The sequence below is a fragment of the Cervus canadensis genome, chromosome 3 (assembly GCF_019320065.1).
Source record: "Cervus canadensis isolate Bull #8, Minnesota chromosome 3, ASM1932006v1, whole genome shotgun sequence".
In the NCBI taxonomy this organism is placed as follows: Eukaryota; Metazoa; Chordata; class Mammalia; order Artiodactyla; family Cervidae; genus Cervus; species Cervus canadensis.
The window spans coordinates 76,008,416-76,030,379 of NC_057388.1; the positions used below are offsets into that span (position 1 = coordinate 76,008,416).

At 38.5% G+C, this 21,964-nt stretch overlaps 1 protein-coding gene across 2 annotated transcripts in view; it reads right to left on the reverse strand.

Moving 5' to 3' along the window:
- Nucleotides 1–21,964, reverse strand: part of SUGCT (succinyl-CoA:glutarate-CoA transferase) — a 742,548-nt gene that overhangs the window by 254,673 nt on the left and 465,911 nt on the right. The gene's annotated exons all lie outside the window — the stretch shown is intronic.

Sequence of the window (21,964 nt, forward strand, 5' to 3'; positions counted from 1 at the left end):
CCTCTCAAGGTGAAAGGTGGAAAGGGGGGTCACACCCCACTTCTACTGAAAACCTATGCTCAAGGAGCATAAGAGCCCTCAGCTCATTACTACCTGCATGGCCTTAGTTCTTTCTATTAATTGCACAGTGACATAGTCTACCACATGTTTGAAATGCATTATTTTATTCCTGAAATATTTTTCTTCTTTTCTGAGGATGACTAAGTTTGCATTCCTATTCCGTTATTTATCAGCTTTTAGATCTTGCCCATGTCACTTGAATTTTAGTCTTGATTTTCTCAAAACTACTTTATCACATCTAATTTTTAGGTTTCTTGAAAGAATAAAGAAGACAGCAGATGTAACTATATAAATGTAGACATTTAATAAACATCAACTGCATTCTGAAATCATATATTTTTGACATATTAGATAGTAATCCTGAAATCAAAAGTATACAAATACCTTAACAGGACAAGAAATTGCTCCGGTTTCCAAGAGTTCATTAAGGGCATCAATTAAACTCTAATGATATTAAACAGTTGAAATGGTCTGGGTGACTTTCAAGAGAGCAAAGTCTTATATATCTCCAGCAACAATTATTTGCTTCACTTTCTGTGCAGAGAAGGGCCTTACTCTTTAAATGTAAAAGCAAGCATGTCACATACAATCAATAGAACAGAGCATAAGTGGGGAGGAAGGCTTGACTTTTAAAATAAAATTTGTACCAGGCCTTATTATTATACACAGCCATCTAAAAGTTATATTTTCTCCCAAATGATCTTTACTTGTTATCTAAACAATCAAGAACTACAGAAAACTGGAACTTCCCTGGCAGTCTAGTGGTTAAGACTCCAAGCTTCCACCACAAGGGACACGGATTTGATCCCTGGTTTGGGAACTAAGATCCCACGTGCCATGCAAACAAAACAAAAACAAAAAAAAAAAAAAGAAAGAAAGAAAAATTTCTTGAACCAAATAAAAGTGAAAATATATCAACTTAATTTTTTTTAAGAAGGAACTATAGAACACCATAGCACCCCATTTACATGCTCTAAGAAACATAAGAGGTCACATATTCTGTCCAACATCTTCTTTGAGCAGATGAGAAGGCAAAGCACAAGCAGATGAAGTTCATTCCACAAATATGTGTTGGGTACCTGCTCTGTTTCAGGCAGGGTGCCCATCTAGGTCTGAACTTAACAATGTCACTGAGACCTTCTGATTTCCTGTCCAGTATTTTTCTAGAGTACTCATATCTTGAGAGCAAAGGTAAATTTATTCTCACCTTAGAATTAAAGGATACAAATTCAAACACCACAATATATCATCCTGCTTACTATGCTAGGATTGAGAGATTCTAGGAAAATGATTCACTGGGTAGATAAAGATGTCCAGAAATATTTTGTCTTAATCTCTATTAGAAAAAAATTATCAGTAATTTATTCATCTATATTGTTCTGCCTTGCATGTGTAAAAAGAAGGAGAAGGAAGAGAAGGAAGAGGAGGAGGCGTGGGTGGGGAAAGGAGGAAGAGAAAGAGGATTAAGAAGTTTATAGCACCTTCAACAACCTGACTTAAGACAGGGATATAAACTGTTAGATTAGATTTGTGATAGATGCAGAATTCAGTATAGAATTAGAGCATGTCTTTTTAAGTTAATTCTATTTTTTTCTCTTTTTGTCATTTTCCTCTTTTTCTTAAGTTCAATACAGAGGAAAAACAGTCTAATAAGTTTTGAATTTAAGATTTTATTTTTAATAAGATGTGGGATGATATTTAGTTAATCTTTGAAAAATAACAGCACAATTACCATGAAGTTGTGGCACCTTTTCTTATTTTCCTCTATAAAAATGACTACTGTATAAATTGTGTTCCAAAGCACGCCTTCGAACAGTGACTTAAGATGTTGCAAGAAAGAAGGATGCCAGTCCAATAAACACAGCTTATGATCATCTCCTCTTGGAGACTGACATGTTCATTGGGTTATTAATGGCAAAAGAGCAGTGTGGTTATGTTGCATATGTCAGTGTTTCCCAAACTAATATAAAACAGTAAAGGTTTTTAGCAGAGCAAATATTAATACCCTCTAAACTGCCATCATACAAAACAGACTGAGGAAGTAGGCTGTAGTCATGTGGAAACTTGTCTTCTTGAATGTTGAACTCAACAAAATGAAGGGAAAGCAAGAAAAATAAAGCAATGTCCCTTAAAGTCATCTGGATAATGGAGTGGGTTTTGAAACAAACACTGTCTTGTGTTTACTTATGGTTTTTGTTTATCTCTTCCCTTCCTTCCCAGGGTTATTCCCTGAAGGAAACTATAGGCTCTCAGAGAGCATCAACTGTAAAAATCCTAGGCATATGAATAAGCATAGATAAGATATTCAAAACCCAAGAGAAATAAGTTAAAATTAATTAAATCAAGACTATAATCCATAGCATTCACTATTGTGCTATTTAGAAATACTGGGTACATGATAATACTGGGAGAGAACAACAACTGTGCATGTCAGCTGTTGCAAGAAGCCTACATCACTTGGCTTATCTTCCAAGAACAAAAATATCAAAAAAGAAGAAATGGAGGAGGACAAGATGGAGGAGTAAGTGGATGTGGGGTACATGTCTCTCCACGGATACATCAGGAATACACCTTCAGACACAGAAGTGCATGCAAATCACCAGCTGAGAGTGGACAGGAGTACTTGACCAGTGGAAAAGAATATATAGAACCACGCAAAACTCTGTAGGATGAAGGAACTAGGGTGAAAAACAGGAGTGTTCGTAGAACTGGACCTGCCCTCACCAGGTGGGGGAACAAAAGCAGGGGTCTGATCACCACAGCGGGGCAACTGTCTGAGTCAGAGAAACATCTAAGGCGGACAGTGAAATTGCTGATCTGTGGCAACCTAAATGGAAAGAAAATCAAACAGTCCTTGCCACAGACATACATACCCCAGACAGGATCGCTGGTCTCCTGGAAGGCACATGGCTGGGAGCTGGAGCTTAGGGATTGTGCAGCAATCCTAAGGCAAGGGCTGCTGTTGACTGCAGAAAGACGGACTGAGGGGATGTGAGGGAGGAGATCATGGTGGAAAATGCCAGCGGAGGAAAGCCAGGCAGCCATGGAAGCAAGGTGAAACTGCTGAGTCACGTGTAGGGGATGAGGCCATTACCATAGCCTCTCTCTCCCAACACGCCAGCATCAGCAGCTGAACAAGAGCGGCTGGCCCATCAAACGACTAAGGCACTGAACTGCAGAGCAGGCCCACCCAGGTGCCCCTTTAAGTGCCTGACCGCCGATCTACAGAGCAGGACCCCAACCAGGGGGGTCCTTTTATGTGTCTGACGCATGGAGCAACAGAGAAGGACTCCAGGCAAGGGAGCCCTCTAAGTGACTGAACTGGTGGAGCTAGGGAGAAAGACTGACCAGAGGCCTTCTGATCGCCAGTTACAAGAGGCTTGAAAAAAGACTGATAGGGCCATAACTCCTGCAGCCGAGGCAGTCCATGTCCCTGCACACTTGGCGCCACCAGGGTCCCTGCAAGCCAAGCGGCTGTGCCACCTTCACGCTTAACTCACTCAGGCAGAGATGCCACAGGCAAAAAAAGTCTTGCATCTATGCATGTAGGGTTGCTCCGGTGGTGTCCAACTTTTTCTGACTCTGTAGACTGTGGCCTGCCAGGCTTCTTTGTCAGAGACGGGGTTCTCCAGGCAAGAATACTGAAGCACATTGGCCAATACTGGTTGCCATATCCTTCTAGAGCACTATATTTCCTGCCACCCTAGCCGCCAACCCCTCTGAGTACCTGGTGCTGCTAGAACCCCTGCAACCCAAGCAAGCAGCTGCACCACCTCCACACTGGCCCTCACAGAGGCAAACCCAAGTCCTCCAGGGCAGCCTCAGGAGCTAAACCGCAGTGGACGACCCACATGCAGAGCTGGAAATAAAACCACAATTGAAACCCAGGGGCAGTGTGGCTAAGGAAGAAGGCCCAAAACCTTCCCACCAGCTGGACAAGCTGCAGACTAAATCCACATAATCAACTACGCAGATCTGTGTTTATGGAATACATAAAAGATCATTGAAAGCTCCCACAAAAGAAAACACACTAGATCTGATAGCTGTGGACATTGGAGGCAAGAACACACAGCAGTAGAACCAGATTAGAATCTGAGCTGCCCCCACAGCAGATCCAGAGGTCAGCACGGTGCTGTAGGGCATCCTAGGGAGGTGAGGTGGACTGAGGACTGTGACTCCCAGCAAGAGAAAGGACTCTGACAGCAGTGACTCAAGAAAAACATTTATTATTATTCTTATTTTTTTAGTTGTTCTATAGATTCTTTTGAACTTTTTTTCTTTTTTTCTCTTTTCCCCCTCAGTTGTAGTTGTCAATTTTATTGGCACTAAGAAATCCAATTAAGCTTTGAGCTTTTTTTCTTCTCTCATTCACATTTTTTATTGTTGTCATAAACTTCTGCCTCTACGTTGGGCTTTTGCAGTCCTGTGGAGTTTCTCTCTTTTTTTTCTTTTCTCTTTTTCTTTATTTTTAATTTTTTAAACCTATTATTCTTTTTTCTGCATTTATTCCTTTGTTCGCCTTTCCTACAGTTCTTTTCCCCTTGTAGTTAATCTTTAATGTATACAAGTCTTCTTTATCTACCTCTGTTTAACTTTGCATATCTATTCTTTCTCTCTTTCCTTTCTCTCCTTTCCTTTCAACATATTTGTTAGTTTTATTTTCATTGCTTTATTCCCCAATTGACACCTTGCTTTAGTTTTCTTCCGGTAGATATAATTTTTGGTTTCCTTTGTTTGCCTGGTCAGTTTATTGTACTTTATTTTTGTTGGACTGTTTTGATTTTGATTATGGGTGTACCCATATACGTGTATATTCAGTCATGCTTTCTATTGTTATTATAAACCTCTGCCTCTACGTTGGGCTTTTGCAGTTCTGTGGAGTTTTCCTTTTTTATTTTTTCTTTCTTCTTCCATTTTTCCTCTTTTTTATATTTTTAATTTTTTAAACCTATTATTTTTTCTACATTTATTCCTTTGTTTGCCTTTCTTACTGTTCTTCTCCCCATGCAGTTAATTTTTAATGTATATAAATCTTCTTCATCTACCTCTATTTAACTTTGCATATCTATTCTTTCTTTCCTTTCCTCTCAACGTATTTGTTAGTTTTGTTTTCATTGCTTTATTCCCCACTTGGCACCTTGCTTTAGTTTTGTTTTCCAGTTTGTGCTTAAGTTAGTTTTGTTCTTAACTGGTAAATACAATTTTTTATTTCCTTTGTTCACTGGGTCAATCTATTGTAGTTTTATTTTTGTTGAACTGTTTTCACTTTGTTCATTGGTGTGTATATATATATATATGTGTGTATATTCCATTATTTTAATTATTATTTGCCTGATTTTGTAACTGCCATTTGTCTGTGGTTCATCTTTGGTTTCTCATTGTTGGATATTTGTTTTAATCTCACTTAATGCCATAACAAACCACTTGTGGAATCTTTGTTCCTGACAAGAGATCAAGCCCTGAGCCTTTGGCATAGGAGCACTGACTCCAACACCCTAGACTACCAGAGAACTAACCCTAAGGAGAATCAAATAGTGAGAACACACACAAAGGAAACCACTTGAACACAAGACCCACTGAACCACCAGCAGCACCCTGTGCAGGATGCCTCATCTAAACAACAAACAAAACAAACATACAAACCCAGTCATCAGCAGACAGGATTACCACCTCATCCTTCCCCATCAGAGGAAAAACAAACAAACAAACAAATACTCAGCACAAATCTCACCCTATAGGAAGCTCACACAAACCACTGGACCAATCTTAGGACAGAAGAAACCAAAAGGAAGAAAGAATTCAATCTTCTTCAAGGAAAGAATTCAACTTTCCTTGAAACCTGGAAAAGGAAACCTCAAACACAATAACTTAAAAGAAAAAAAAAGGCAGGGAAATACGGCACAAATGAAGGAACAAGTTAGAAACACAGAGTATAAACAAATGAAGAGGAAAGAGGCAAACTGCCTGAAAAGTGATCCAGAACAATGATAGTAAAGATGATCAAGAACCTTGAAAACAAAATGGACAAAATGTAAGAATCAATTAACAAAGATCTAGAAGAATTAAAGAATAAACACACAGAGACAAACAACACAATTACTGAAATTAAAAATACTCTAGAAAGAATCAATAGCAGAATATCTGAAGCAGAACGAATCAGTGAGCTGGAAGATAAAATGGTGGAAATAACTTCTGAAAAGCAGTATAAAATAAAAAGAATGAAAAGAGCTGAGGACAGTCTCAGAGACATCTGGGACCATATCAAATGCACCAACATTAGAATTATAGGGGTCCCAGAAGAAGAAGAGGAAAAGAAAGGGTATGAGAAAGTTTTTGAAGAGATTATAGTTGAAAATTTCCCGAACATGGAAAAGGAAACAGGCATTGAAGTCCAAGAGGCACAATGACTCCCATACAGGATAAATCCAAGAAGAAACATGCCAAGACACATACTAATCAAACTAAGAAAGATTAAACACAAAGAAAGAATATTAAAAGCAGCAAGGGAGAAGCAATGAGTAACATACAAGGGAGACCCCATACGCTTAACAGCTGATCTTTCAGCAGAAACTCTGCATGCCAAAAGGGAATGGCAGGATATATTTAAAGTACTGAAAGGGAAAAATCTACCCAGAAAGAATCTCATTCAAAATTGATGGAGAAATAAAAAGCTTTTCAGACAAGCAAAACTTAAGAGAATTCAGTACCACCAAAGCAGCTTTACAAAAAATGTTAAAGGGACTTATATAGTCAAGAAATACAACAGAAGAAAAAATATCTACAAAATCAACCCCAAACAATTAAGAAAATGGCAATAAGAACATATATATCAATAATTACTTTAAATATAAATGGATTAAATGCTCCAACCAAAAGACACAGACTGGCTGAATGGATACAAAAAGAAGACCCACATATATGCTGTCTACAAGAAACCCACTTCAGACCTCAAAAAACATATAGACTGAAAGTGAGAGGATTGAAAAATATATCCCATGCAAATGGGAAGCAAAAGAAAGCTGGAGTAGCAATCCTCATATCAGACAAAACAGACCTTAAAATAAAGACGATTACAAGAGATAAGGAAGGACACTGCATAATGATCAAGGGATCAACCCAAGAGGAAAACATAACAATTGTAAATATCTATGCACCCAACATAGGAGCACCTCAATACATAAGACAAACACTAACAGACATAAAAGGCAAAATTGACAGTAACACAATAATAGTAGGAGACTTTAACACCCCACTTACACCAATGAACAGAGCATCAAAACACAAAATTAGTAAGGAAATAATACATTAGATGAGATGGATCTCACTGATAGCGTTAGGCCATTCCATTCAAATGCAGAAGAATACACCTTCTTCCCAAGTGCACATGGAACATTCTCCAGAATGGACCACATCTTGGGTCACAAATTAAACCTCAGTAAATTTAAGAAAATTGAAATTGTGTCAAGCATCTTCTCTGACCACAATGCTATGAGACTAGATATCAATTACAAGAAAAAAAGTGTAAAGAAACACAAACACATGGAGATTAAACAACATGTTTAATAACCAACAGGTTATTAAAGAAATTAAAAGGGAAATAAAAAAATTTCTAGAAACAAATGACAATGAAAACATGAAAACTCAAAACCTATAGGATGCAGCAAGAGCAGTTCTAAGATGGAAGTTGACAGCAATACAATCCTACCTCAAGAAAAAAGAAAAACATCGAATAGACAACCTAACGTTACGCCTATAGCAATTGGAAAAAGAAGAATAACAACAACAACAACAAAAAAAAAATTAGTAGAAGGAAAGAAATCATAAAGATATAAGCAAAAATAAATGAAAAAGAAATAAAAGAAACAATAGTAAAGATTAATAAAACTAAAAGCTGGCTCTTTGAGAAAATAAACAAAATTGACAAACCTTTAGCCAGACTCATCGAGAAAAAAAGAGAGAAGAATCAAATCAACAAAATTAGAAATGAAAAAGGAGAGTTTACAACAGACAATGCAGAAATACAGAGGATTACAAGACACTGTTATGAACAACTATATGGCAATAAAATAGATAACCTGGAAGAAATGGATAGATTCTTAGAAAAGTTCAGTCTTCCAAGACTGAACCAGGAAGAAATAGAAATTATGAACAACCCAATTACAAGCACTGAAATTGAAGCTGTGATGAAAAATCTCCCAAAAAACAAAAGCCCAGGACCAGAAGGCTTCACAGGAGAATTCTATCAAACATTTAGAGAAGAGACAATGCCTAGTTTTCTAAAACTCTTTCAAAAATTTGCAGAGGAAAGAACACTTCCAAACACATTCTATGAGGCCACCATCACCCTGATATCAAAACGAGACAAAGACAACACAAAAAAGAAAACTACAGGCCAATATCACTAATGAACATAGATGCAAAAATCCTCAACAAAATTTTAGCTAACAGAATTCAGCAACACATCAAAAAGCTCATACACCATGATCAAGTTGGGCTTATTCCAGGAATGCAGGATTTTTCAATATATGCAAATCAGTCAATGTGATACACCACATTAACAAATTGAAAGATAAAAATCATATCATAATCTCAATAGATGCAGAAAAAGCCTTTGACAGAATTCAGCACCCATTTATGATTAAAAGTCTTCAAAAAATGGGCATAGAAGAAACCTACCTCAACATAGTAAAGTTCATATATGATAAGCCCACAGCAAACATCATTCTCAATGGTGAAAAACTGAAAGCATTCCCCCTAAGATCAGGAACAAGACAAGAGTGTCCACTTTCACCACTATTATTCAACGGAGTTATGGAAGTCCTAGCTACAGCAATCAAAAAAGTAAAAGAAATAAAAGGAATCCAGATTGGAAAAGCAGAAGTAAGACTCTCACTGTTTGCAGATGACATGATATTGTACATAGACAAACCCTAAAGACAGTATCAGAAAATTACTAGAGCTAATCAGTGAATTAAGGAAAGTTTCAGGATACAAAATCAATACACAGAAATCACTTGCAAAAAAAAAAAAAAAAAGAAGAAGAAGAAGTCACTTGCATTTCTTGTGTACTCCTTTTCCTCTTTGGAAATGGGCATACCAGACCACCTAACCTGCCTCTTGAGAAACCTGTATGCAGGTCGGGTGCAACAGTTAGAACTGGACATGGAACAACAAACTGGTTCCAAATAGGAAAAGGAGTACACAAGGACAGAAGTGGTATGGACCTAACAGAAGCAGAAGATATCAAGAAGAGGTGGCAAGAATACACAGAAGAACTGTACAAAAGAGATATTCATGACCCAGATAATCACGATGGTGTGATCACTCACCTAGAGGCAGACATCCTGGAATGTGAAGTCAAGTGGGCCCGAGGAGAATCACTACGAACAAAACTAGTGGAGGTGATGGAATTCCAGTTGAGCTATTTCAAATCCTGAAAGGTGGTGCTTTGAAAGTGCTGCACTCAATATGCCAGCAAATTTGGAAAGCTCAGCAGTGGCCACAGGAACAGAAAAGGCCAGTTTTCATTCCAATCCCAAAGAAAGGCAATGTCAAAGAATGCTCAAACCACCACACAATTGCACTCATCTCACACACTAGTAAAATAATGCTCAAAATTCTCCAAGCCAGGCTTCAGCAATACGTGAACCGTGAACTTCCAGATGTTCAAGCTGGTTTCAGAAAAGGCAGAGGAACCAGAGATCAAATTGCCAACATCCACTGGATCATCAAAAGAGCAAGAGAGTTACAGAAAAAAGTCTATTTCTGCTTTATTGACTATGCCAAAGCCTTTGACTCTGTGGATCACAACAAACTGTGGAAAATTCTGAAAGAGACGGGCATACCAGACCACCTGACCTGCCTCTTGAGAAACCTGTATGTAGGTCAGGAAGCAACAGTTAGAACCAGACATGGAACAACAGACTGGTTCCAAATAGGAAAAGGAGTATGTCAAGGCTGCATGTTGTCACCCTGCTTATTTAACATATATGCAGAATACATCATGAGAAACGCTGGGCTGGAAGAAGCACAGGCTGGAATCAAGATTGCCAGGAGAAATATTAATAACCTCAGATGTTCAGATGACACCGCCCTTATGGCAGAAAGTGAAGAAGAACTAAAGAGCCTCTTGATGAAAATGAAAGAGGAGAGTGAAAAAGCTCGCTTAAAGCTCAACATTCAGAAAACTAAGATCATGACATCTGGTCCCATCACTTCATGGAAGATAGATGGGGTAACATTGGAAACAGTGGCTGACTTTATTTTTCTGGGCTCCAAAATCACTGCAGATGGTGACTACAGCCATGAAATTAAAAGATGCTTACTCCTTGGAAGGAAAGTTATGACCAACCTAGATAGCATATTAAAAAGCAGAGACATTACTTTGCCAACAAAGGTCCATCTAGTCAAGGCTCTGGTTTTTCCAGTTGTCATGTATGGATGTGAGAGTTGGACTATAAAGAAAGCTGAGCACTGAAGAACTGATGCTTTTGAACTGTGGTGTTGGAGAAGACTCTTGAGAGTCCCTTGGGCTGCAAGGAGATCCAACCAGTCCATCCTAAAGCAGATCAGTCCTGGGTGTTCTTTGGAAGGACTGATATTGAAGCTGAAACTCCAATACTTGGGCCACCTGATGTGAAGAGCTGACTCATTTGAAAAGACCCTGATGCTGGGAAAGACTGAGGACAGGAGGAGAAGGGGATGACAGGGGATGAGATGGTTGGATGGCATCACTGACTAGATGGACATGAGTTTGGGTGGACTCTGGGATCTGGTGGTGGACAGGGAGGCCTGGTGTGCTGCGGTTCATGGGGTTGCAAAGAGTTGGACACGACTGAGCATCTGAACTGAACTGAAATGAACAATGAAAAATCAGAAAGAGAAATTAAGATCAATCCCATTCACCATTGCAACAAAAAGAATTAAATATCTAGGACTAAATCTGCCTAAGGAGACAAAGAACTGTACACAGAAAAGTATAAGGCACTAATGAAAGAAATCAATGATGACATAAACAGATGGAGAGATATTCCATGTTCCTGGGTAGGAAGACTCCATTTTGTGAAAATGACTATACTACCAAATGCAATCTACAGATTTAATGCAATCCCTATCAAATTACAAATGGCATTTTTCACAGAACTAGAACAAAAAATTTCACAGTTCAAATGGAAACACAAAAGATCCCAAATAACCAAAGCAGTCTTGAGAAAGAAGAATGGAGCTGGAGGAATCAACCTTCTTGACTTCAGATTATACTACAAAGCTATAGTCATCAAGACAGCATGGTAGTGGCACAAAAACAGAAATATAGACCAATGAAAAAAGATAGAAAGCCCATAAATAAACCCATGCACCTATGGGTACTTTATTTTTGACAAAGGAGACAAGAATATACAATGGAGCAAAGACAGCCTCTTCAATAAATGGTGCTGGGAAAATTGGACAGATACATGTAAAAGAATGAAATTAGAACACCCCCTAACACCATACACAAAGTTAAACTCAAAATGGATTAAAGACCTAAATGTAAGACCAGACGTTTATAAAACTTTTAGAGGAAAACATAAGCAGAACACTCAAGGACATAAATCAAAGCAAGATCCTCTATGACCCACCTCCTAGAGTAATGGAAATAAAAACAAAAGTAAACAAGTGGGACCTGATTAAACTTAAAAGCTTTTGCACAGCAAAGGAAACTATAAGCAAGATGAAAAGTCAACGCTCAGAATGGAAGAAACTGATAGCAAATGAAACAACTGACAAAGGATTGATTTCCAAAATATACAAGCAGCTTATACAACTAAATGCCAGAAAAACAAACAACCCAATAAAAAAGTGGGGAAAAGACTTAAACAGACATTTCTCCAAAGAAGACATACAGATGACTAACAAACACATGAAAAGATGCCCAACATCGCTCATTATTAGAGAAATGCAAATCAAACTACAGTGAGATATCACCTCACACCGGTCAGAATGACCCTCATGAAAAAGTCTACAAACAACAAATGGTGGAGAAAAGGGAATGCTCCTGCATTGTTGGTGGGAATGTAAATCGATATAGCCACTATGGAAGACGGTATGGAGATTCCTTAAAAAGTTAGGAATAAAACCACCATATGACCCAGAAATCCCACTCCTAGGCATATATCCCAAGGAAACCAAAATTGAAAGAGACCCATGTATCCCACTGTTCATTGCATCACTATTTACAATAGCTAGAACATGGAAGCAACCTAGATGTCCATCAACAGATGAATGGATAAAGAAGCTGTGGTATACATGCACAATGGAATATTACTCAGCCATAAAAAGGAACACATTTGAGTCAGTTCTAATGAGGTGGATAAACCTAGAACCTATTGTACAGAATGAAGTGAGTCAGAAAGAGAAAGATAAATACCATATTCTAATGCATATATGTGGAATCTAGAAAAATGGTACTGAAGAATTTACTTACAGGGCAACAATGGAGAAACAGCCATAGAGAAAAGACATATAGACATGGGGAGAGGGGAGGAGAGGGTGAGATGTATGGAAAGAGTAACATGGAAACTTACATTACCACATGTAAAATAGACAGCCAACGGGAATTTGCTGTATGGCTCAGGAAACTCAAACAGGGGCTCTATCAACCTAGAGGGGTGGATGGGGAGGGAGATAGGAGGGAGTTTCAAAAGGGAGGGAATTTATGTATACCTATGGCTGATTCATGTTGATGTTTGACAGAAAACAGAAAAATTCTATAAAGCAATTATCCTTCAATAAAAACTAAACAAATTTAAAAAAAGAAGGGATATATGTATACATATAGCTAATTCCCTTTGCTGTACACTAAAAACTAACACAGCATTATAAAGCAACTATACTCCAATAAAAATGATTTTTTTTAAAAAAAGAGTGAGAAATGAGAAAGACATAATGCCAAAATGTCACTGTGTGTGTAGGCCTTTCTTTAATTAACTTTTATAGGACTATAACTATTTACAATGTTGTGTTAGTCTCTGCTGTACAACAACAAAGTGAATCAGTTTCATACATATCCACTGTTTGTGAGATTCTTTTTCTATATGGTTCATCACAAACTACAGAGTTCCCTGTGTTATACAGTAGGCCTTATTAGTTATCTATTTTATATGTAGTAGTGTGTATATGTTAATCCCAATCTCCCAATTTACTCCTCCCTCCTTATCCTCTTTTAACTCTAAGTTTGTTTTCTATGTCTGCGAGTCTATTTCTTTTTTCTGTAAATAAGTCCCTTTGTACCATTTTTTTTTTTAGATTTCACATATAAATGATCTCACGTGTTCGTCTTTCTCGGTCTGACTGACTTTACTGACTATGACCATCTCACTCACTATGACAATCTCTAGGTGTGCTCTTTGTCACTCTGTGTGCTCTTTGTCTCTCTCTCTTCTCCATCTACCCCAGGTCTAGAAAATGGTCATGATGAAGCTAAGTGAACTTTTGATGGGAATAAACTGCCTAAACAATATTTATAAGGGCCCCAAATAAACGCAGCAAACATTCTGGCATTTTCAGCTGATGCCCCTAGTCTCTACTCCAGCTAGTGTTCCCCTTAAACCCCTGTGATAATAGCCCACACTCTGACTTTCAATGTAAGACAATCATACTCACACACTTTCAGAGAGAGTCTGGTATAGCTTCTAGAAGTATTCACTGAATTTGGCCCCCAGGATTTAATCTGTGACTCTAAATTTCAAAGTATACTTGTGAATTATAAATGTAATTTTATTTCTAATATTCATAATAATGTCAGTTAATCTTATTTGAATGCTACCATATGCCCAGAACTATACAAATAGATTTACAGGTTTTTCCCCTTTAATCTTCATAACAACCAAATATATAATATATAATCATCTCCATTGTATGAAGAGAAACCCAAAGCAGAGAGAATTTAGGTAAATTTCCCAAGATTGCACAGCTATCAAGGGACAGAGATGGTGTGCCAATCTAGGCAGGCTAACTCCAAATCATTTCCTCTAAACCCTGATACTAAACTTCTTCTCATAAGTAAACCAAAAACCTCAATTATTGGGAAATGGAGCAAGTAAAAGCAAAGAAATAATTCATAAGGGTCCTGATTTTTCTTGCTGGTGTGGTATGTGAATATGTGCTCTGGAATATGGCTGTCTCAGTTCAAAGCCCTGCTCTGCCTCTAAACAGCTATTTGCCTGTGAGCAAGCATTTAACCTCAGTAAAGTCTCAGTCTCCTCGCCTGTAACATAGGATAACAACTAGCATTTACAGAACACTATGCATTCCATGTACTTTGCATATATCAGTTCAGTTCAGTCAGTCAGTCGTGTCCGACTCTTTGCAACCCCATGAACCGCAGCACACCAGGCCTCCCTGTCCATCACCAACTGCCAGAGTCCACCCAAACCCATATCCATTGAGTCGGTGATGCCATCCAGCCATCTCATCCTCTGTCATCCCCTTCTCCTCCTGCCCTCCATCTTTCCCAAAATCAGGATTTTTTCAAATGAGTCAGCTCTTCGCATCAGGTGGCCCAAGCATTGGAGTTTCAACTTCAACATCAGTCCTTCCAATGAACACCCAGGACTGATCTGCTTTAGGATGGACTGGTTGGATCTCCTTGCAGTCCAAGGGACTCTCAAGAATCTTCTCCAACACCATATATGGATATATTTAATTCTATGAATTAGGAACTGAGTTACTGAATAACAACAAAGTAACTGTTATTATCCTTGTTGTTGTTGAGTCGCTAAGTTGTGTCTGACTCTTTGTGACCCCATGGACTGCAGCATGTCAGGCTTCTCTATCCTTCACCATCTCCCTGAGTTTGCTCAAACTTACGTTCATTGAGTCAGTGATGCCATCCAACCATCTCATCCTCTGTCACCCCCTTCTCCTCCTGCCCTCAATTTTTCCCAACATCAGGTTCTTTTCCAGTGAGTCGGCTCTTCATCTCAGTGGCCAAAGTGTTGGAGTTTCAGCTTCAATCCTAAAGGAAATCAATCCTGAGTATTCACTGGAAGGACTGATGCTGAAGCTGAAGTCCAATACTTTGACCACTTAATGCGAAGACCTGACAGATTACAAAAGACCCTGATGCTGGAAAAGATTGAAGGCAGAAGGAGATGTGGGTGACAGAGGACAAGATGTTTGGATGGCATCACCAACTCAATGGACAAGAGTTTGAGCAAGCTCTGGGAGATGGTGAAGGACAGAGAAGCCTGGTGTGCCTCAGTCCAAGGGGTGGTGAAGAGTCGGACACAACTGACTGACTGAACAACAACGTTTGATCTCCATGCAGTCCAAGGGACTCTCCAGAGTCTTCTCCAGCACCACAGTTCAAAAGCATCAATTCTTTAGCACTCAGTCTTCTTTATGGTCCAACCCACACATCTGTATATGTGAAAAATACACATCCATATATGGAAAAATCACAGCTTTGACTAAATGGACCTTGGTGGCCAAAGTGATATCTCTGTTTTTTTAATACACTAAGTTTGTCACAGCTTTTCTTCCAAAGAGTAAGTGTCTTTTAATTGTATGGCTGCAGGCACCATCCACAGTGATTTTGGAGCCCAAGAAAATAACATCTGTCACTGTTTTCACTTTTTCCCCATTTATTTGCCATGAAGTTATTGTCCTTAATGATACTTAAGTAATAGGAGAACTAAATGTTTTAATGCATGTAAAAAATATGGGGGGTTTTTTTGGGGGGAGTTCCTTTTTTTTCCAGATAAGGCTTTACTGGAGTTTGTGGCATAGCACAGGGGAGTGAAACAAGTAACAGATTCTCTTGCTTGCTTCATGGGGTGGGGAAGCCAGTTCCTTATATGGTTTGAGACTAGGGGAGGGTCCAGTTGTCAGGCCACTGGAGGAGTGGCTTAACACAGGTAAAGAACTCTGAATGATAACTGACATGCCATAATCAATAAATGTTAGCCATCAGATATATCACCACATACACTGAAACGTCATAACACATTTTTATAATCATAATCATCATCATAACAGTCTCATTGGGAGGCTGCACCAAATCAGGGGGTAATCTAGCTTCCAACAATGCTCCAGTACACTATAAATTTATAAAATAATAACATTAAAAAATGACTAAGAAGGTGGCTCTATGATAGCGGTTAAAGAACACCTCTGCATACAAGCTGCCCAGGTCGGAAGATCAGCTTTGCTGCTCAATGGCTGTGACCTTGGACAAGTGGCTTACCCTGTCTGTGTCTGTTTATTCACCTGTAAAGTGAAAATAATAAAAATGCCCACCCTTAAAGGGTTGCAAAATGAGGATAATAATAATATTTGCTTTCTAGGATTATGAAGTTCAAATAAGATAACATATATAATATATTTATTTAAAATTTGGCAGATACTGAAAATACAGTTACCTAGTAGTAATAATAGTAGTAGTCCTACTACATAATTCCGTATATCTTGTGACTGTTTTCCTCACAGGATTATTGCCCCAAGAGACTCAATGGAGCACACATGACATAGGGATAACATCTGATTTAAAATAAGACCAACACTCCGAATGAAGATCCAATAACTCTATTTCCTGAAGTTTGAAAAAGACATCAAATATGTTTCAGCCCTTTTTCAATCACATCTCACCATCAGTGATCTAAAATGGAAAACTTCCTAGGGTATTATCCTTAATAAGTCATTACTAACTACCATGAGACAGCAAAAGGATATTAGTGGCATACTAAAGACAATTGAATCTACTGATAAATTATGGTAACTTTAATGACAGAATAACTATTTACAGATTCACAGTCTAATAGCTTTTTCATTTTCAATGTTGGAAAAGGAATTATACCTCAAAGCATATGGTCATTCTGGTGTTTCATTACTAAATCTGATATATCTTGATTAAATATAAAAGTATGAGAGAGAGAAAACATACAGCAAGTATACATGAAAGTGTCTGTGTGCACTGTTAACAGTGGGACATCAAAGCCTGGTGGGGAACCAATTTTGCTTAGGGGAAATGTCAAAAAGGCATGTCCTTCCCCCAAATCTACTTCTTTCCACACCCTTCCCAGTTCTGGATCAGGGGAGTGTCGATCCAGACGGAAACTCTGACAGGTACTCAGTTGCTTTGAGAATTACCATAATTAATCTTAAACTGACACTGGAGCAACACAGAGGCTCATGATGGAATTTGAAGCCATAAGCACGAATAAATCCCCTTGGCGCAAGGTGGAGCCACACATAATAAACTGTTAAAAATCAGGATTGTTGTTCAAACTAGCACTCTGATTCCAAGGGCAGTTCAGAAATTGTGAGAATCTGCTGGTCTCTTCTAAGAATACCCCACTTACAAACACTCAGTTTGGAGACTGCCTAAAAAATTGCATTTTCCAAGAAAGAGCAGATGAGATATAAATTGACCCAGGTTTTTCTTACCCATTAACAGTCAAATGTCTGGCTCATTTGGGACCTTGGTCTCTTCTAACAAAAAGTTTAACTAGAATTATTTATTTATTATATGAATACTCCCCTTTACTCAATAAACTTTATGAGATCACTAATAAAAGACACATTTAAAAATCAGGGCCAAGAAAAATGAGAGACCAGCTAAAATATCACAAGGTGACTATAACCGGATGATAGATTCAGTTTTAAGCTTCCTGATGGTCAATGCAAGGAGAGAAAACAATTAAGTTAAAGGCACTGCAGATAAACAGCCCAATTTAAATGATTATTCCAAAATCACAAGTCAGACTATTTCAGCAAATGTGCATCGATGGACTTAAGACTCATAGATGGATGCTACATTGTTTCCTTCACACACATCTTTTTCAGAGCATCATCCTCCTGCCCTCATATAGAAAGACCTCTAGATTACACAGAAGGATGGTCTCTACAGACAATATTTCAGTTCTTAAAATAGGTCAATGTTTTTATTTTAAACTGAGGACATAGATTATTACCAAGTAATGGCTTCTATGTTGCCAATGATGAACTCTTACTTTGCAAAAAATGAAACAAAAAACAAAGAAAACCAAAAACTCCCTATTCTGTAATGCAGACTTATCAAGATTTCAGAAAGAGATCAGTTCTCATTAGTTAGTCCAATGTATTTGCATAGCAAAAATTCAAGAAATGTGCTGAATCAAATTAGGCCCATTTCTTCAGGTATCAAGTATATTATTATATAAGCCACAGCTATTGTTTTCATGTTATTTATTAAGAGTTTTAAGTGTAATTTTAGAAGTATTCATATTTCTATAAAATAAAGTATATAAAAGAACAGAATTATTATAACACATATTTTGTAAGGAAGAAGGAAAAGAATTTAACATGGAGTGCAAAACTACCCTGCATCCCATTCTGGTCTATGATACTTACATATGTTATCTAATTTAACCCCCACGATACAGGCATACCTTGGAGATATTATGGGTTCAATTCCAGACCACTACAATAAAGTGAATATTGCAATAAAGTGATTTACAAATCTTTTTATGTTTGAACTATACTGTAGTCTATTTGTTTTCCTGGTGGCTCAGTGGTAAAGAATACCCCTGCCAAGCAGGAGATGGGGGTTTGATCCCTGGAGAAGGAAATGGCAACCCACTCCAGAATTCTTACCTGAGAAATCCCATGGATAGAGGAGCCCGACAGGCAACAGTCCTTAGGGTCACAAAGAGTAGGACGCAACTGAGCATGCACACACATGCATGTAGTCTATTCAATATGCAACAGCATTATGTCTTTTAAAATGTGCATAGCTTAACTTTAAAATACTTTATTGCTAAAAAATGCTAACCATCATCTGAGCCTTTAATGAGGCATTATCTTTTTGCTGGTGGAGGGTCTTGCTTCAATGTTGATGGCAGATCGAAGAGATGGTTGTTGAAAGAAGTGGTTGGGGTGCCTGTGGCAGCTTCTTAAAATAACAGTGAAGTTGGCCCCATCAGTTGACTCTTCATTTCATGAAAGATTTCTCTGTACATGCAATGCTGTTTGATACTAGTTTACTCACAGAGAACTACTTTCAAAATTGGAACCTATCCTCTAAAACCCTGCCTCTGCCTTATCAACTAAGTTGATATAATATTCTAAAACTCTAATTGTCATTTCAGCTTCCCACATGGCACTAGCGGTAAAGAACCTGCCTGCCAAGGCAGGAGACACAAAAGATGCAGGTTCAATCCCTGTGTCAGAAAGATCCCCTAGAGTAGGAAATGGTGACCTGCTCCAGTATTCTTGCCTGGGAAATTCCATGGACAGGGGAGCCTGGCAGGGGTACAGTCTGTGGGGCTGCAAAGAGTCATACATGACTGAGTGCACACACACAATTATAATTTAAACCATCTTCACAACATGCTCATCTGGCGTAGATTCCATCTCAAGAAACTGCTTTCTTTGCTCATCCATAAGAAGCAACTCCTCATCCACTGAAATTTTACCATGAGATCAAAGAAATTCATATGCATCTTCAGGCTTCACTTCTAGTTCTCTTGCTATTTCCACCACATTTGCAGTTACATCCTCCAGTAAAGTCCTGAACTCCTCAAAGTCATCTGTGAGGGTTGGAATCAACTTCTTCCAAACTCCTGTTAATGTTAATATTATGACCTTTTCCATGAATCACGAATGTTCTTAATGGCAGGTAGAACAGTGAATCCTTTTCAGCAGGTTTTCAATTGACTTTGCCTGGATCCATCAGAGGAATAACTCTCAATGGAAGCTACAGCCTAATGAAATGTATTCCTTAAATAATAATAATAAGACTTGAAAGTTGAAATTACTCTATGGTTCATAGGTTGGTTATTGTGTGTTAAAGTAGGCATGAAAACAACAATAATCTCATTGTCCATCTCCATCACAGCTCTTGAGTGACCAGATGCGTTATCAGTAAGCAGTAATATTTGGACATGAATCTTCTTTTTATGAGCCATAGGTCTCAACAGAGGGCTTAAAATATTCAGTAAAACATGTCATAAACAAATGAGCTGCCATCCAGGGTTTGCTGTTCCATTTATAGAGCAGAATGTAGATTTAGCATAATTCTTAAGGACCTTAGGAATTTCAGATGGTAAATGAGCATTGGCTTCAAATGAAAGTCATTAGCTGCATTAGCCCCTAGTAGAGTCAGCCTGTCCTTTGAAGATTTGAAGCCAGTCATTGACTTCTCCAATCTAGCCAAGAGAGTACTAAATGGCATCTTCTTCCAATAAGAAAACATTTTTTTCTACATTGAAAATCACTTGTTTAGTGTGGCCACTGTCATTGATTATCTCAGGTAGATCTTCTGGATAACTTGCTGTAGTTTCTATATCTGCACTTGCTGCTTCACCTTGCATTTTTATGTTATGGACACAGTTGCTTTCCTTAAACCTAATGAACCAATCTCTACTGCTTCAAATTTTTCTACTGCAACTTCCTTACCTCTCTCAGCTTCCATAGAGTTGAGGGGAGTTGGACCTTGCTCTGGATTAGACTTTGGGTTAAAGGAATGTTGTGGCTGTTTTGATCAACTAATCTGTGCTTAGTCGGGCTCCCCTTGTAGCTCAGATGGTAAAGAATCTGCCTGCAATGCAGGAGATCCTGGTTTGATTCCTGGGTCAGGAAGATCCGCTGGAGAAGGGATAGCTACCCACTCCAGTATTCCTGAGTTTCCCTAGTGGCTCAGACAGTAAAGAATCTGCCTGCAATGGGTGGAGACCTGGGTTCCATCCCTGGGTTGGGAAAATCCCGAGGAGAGCACGGCAACCCACTCCAGTATTCTTGTCTGAAGAACACCCATGGACAGAGGAGCCTGACAGGTTACAGTCCATGGGGTCACAACTTTCAGCCTATCTAAGCTTTCGATGTGCCTTCCTCACTAAGCTTAATTATTTCTAGCTGTTGATTTAAAATGAGAGACATGCAACTCTTCTTTTGAACATCTGAACACTTGGTGGTCACTGTAGGGTTATTAATTGACTTAATTTCAACATATTTGTGTCCTGAGGAACAGAAAGGCCAGAGAAGAGGGAGAGTGACAGAGTACTGGCCAATTTGGTGAAGCAGCCAAAACACACACATTTATCAATTAAGTTCACCATCCTATATGGGTGCTGTTTCTGGCACGCAGGAACGTTATAACAGTAACAACAAAGATCACTGATCAAGGACCAGCAGAACAAATATAGTAATACTGTAAAGGTTTGAAATATTGTGAGAATCATCAAAATGGGACACAGCAACACCAAGAGAACAAATGCTGTTGGAAAACTTGTGCCAATAGAATTGTTCACTATACAATTGCTGCAAACTTGCCTGCAATGCAGGAGACATAAGAGATGCAGTTTTAGTCCCTGGATCAGGAAGATCCCCTGGAGGAGGGCATGGCAACCCACTTCAGTATTCTTGCCTGGAGAATCCCATGGGCAGAGGAGCCTGGCAGACTACAGTCCGTAGGGTCGCAAAGAGTTGGACATGACTGAAGTGACTTAGCATGCACAAGTTGCCATAAATCTTCAAGTTGTGAAGAACACAATATCCTGAAGCACAACAGAGTCTAGTGCAATGAAAGGAGATGTGCCTATGAGTCAATCATGTAGACACTATCATTACCATTTTTTAACAAATAAGGAAACCAATGCTCAGAGATTAGGTAACTCAATCAAGATCACGGAGTCAGAAAGAGAAAATGACCCCATGTATGTGTAATTGTGAAGCTCATCTTGTTCCCAGCATTCTCAGAAGAGCTCTCATATAGCAGAGCACATGATGGTAGGCCAATTTTCTAAGTGAGGAAACCAAAAATCAAAGAATCAAAATGCTTTTCTAGTGTATACTAAAGCCAGAACTTGAATTTAGAGTTTTCTACCACATCACAGTTGATACGACCTAAAGAGAAAAATTTGTAATAGTGTTTTCACTGATAGAAAAT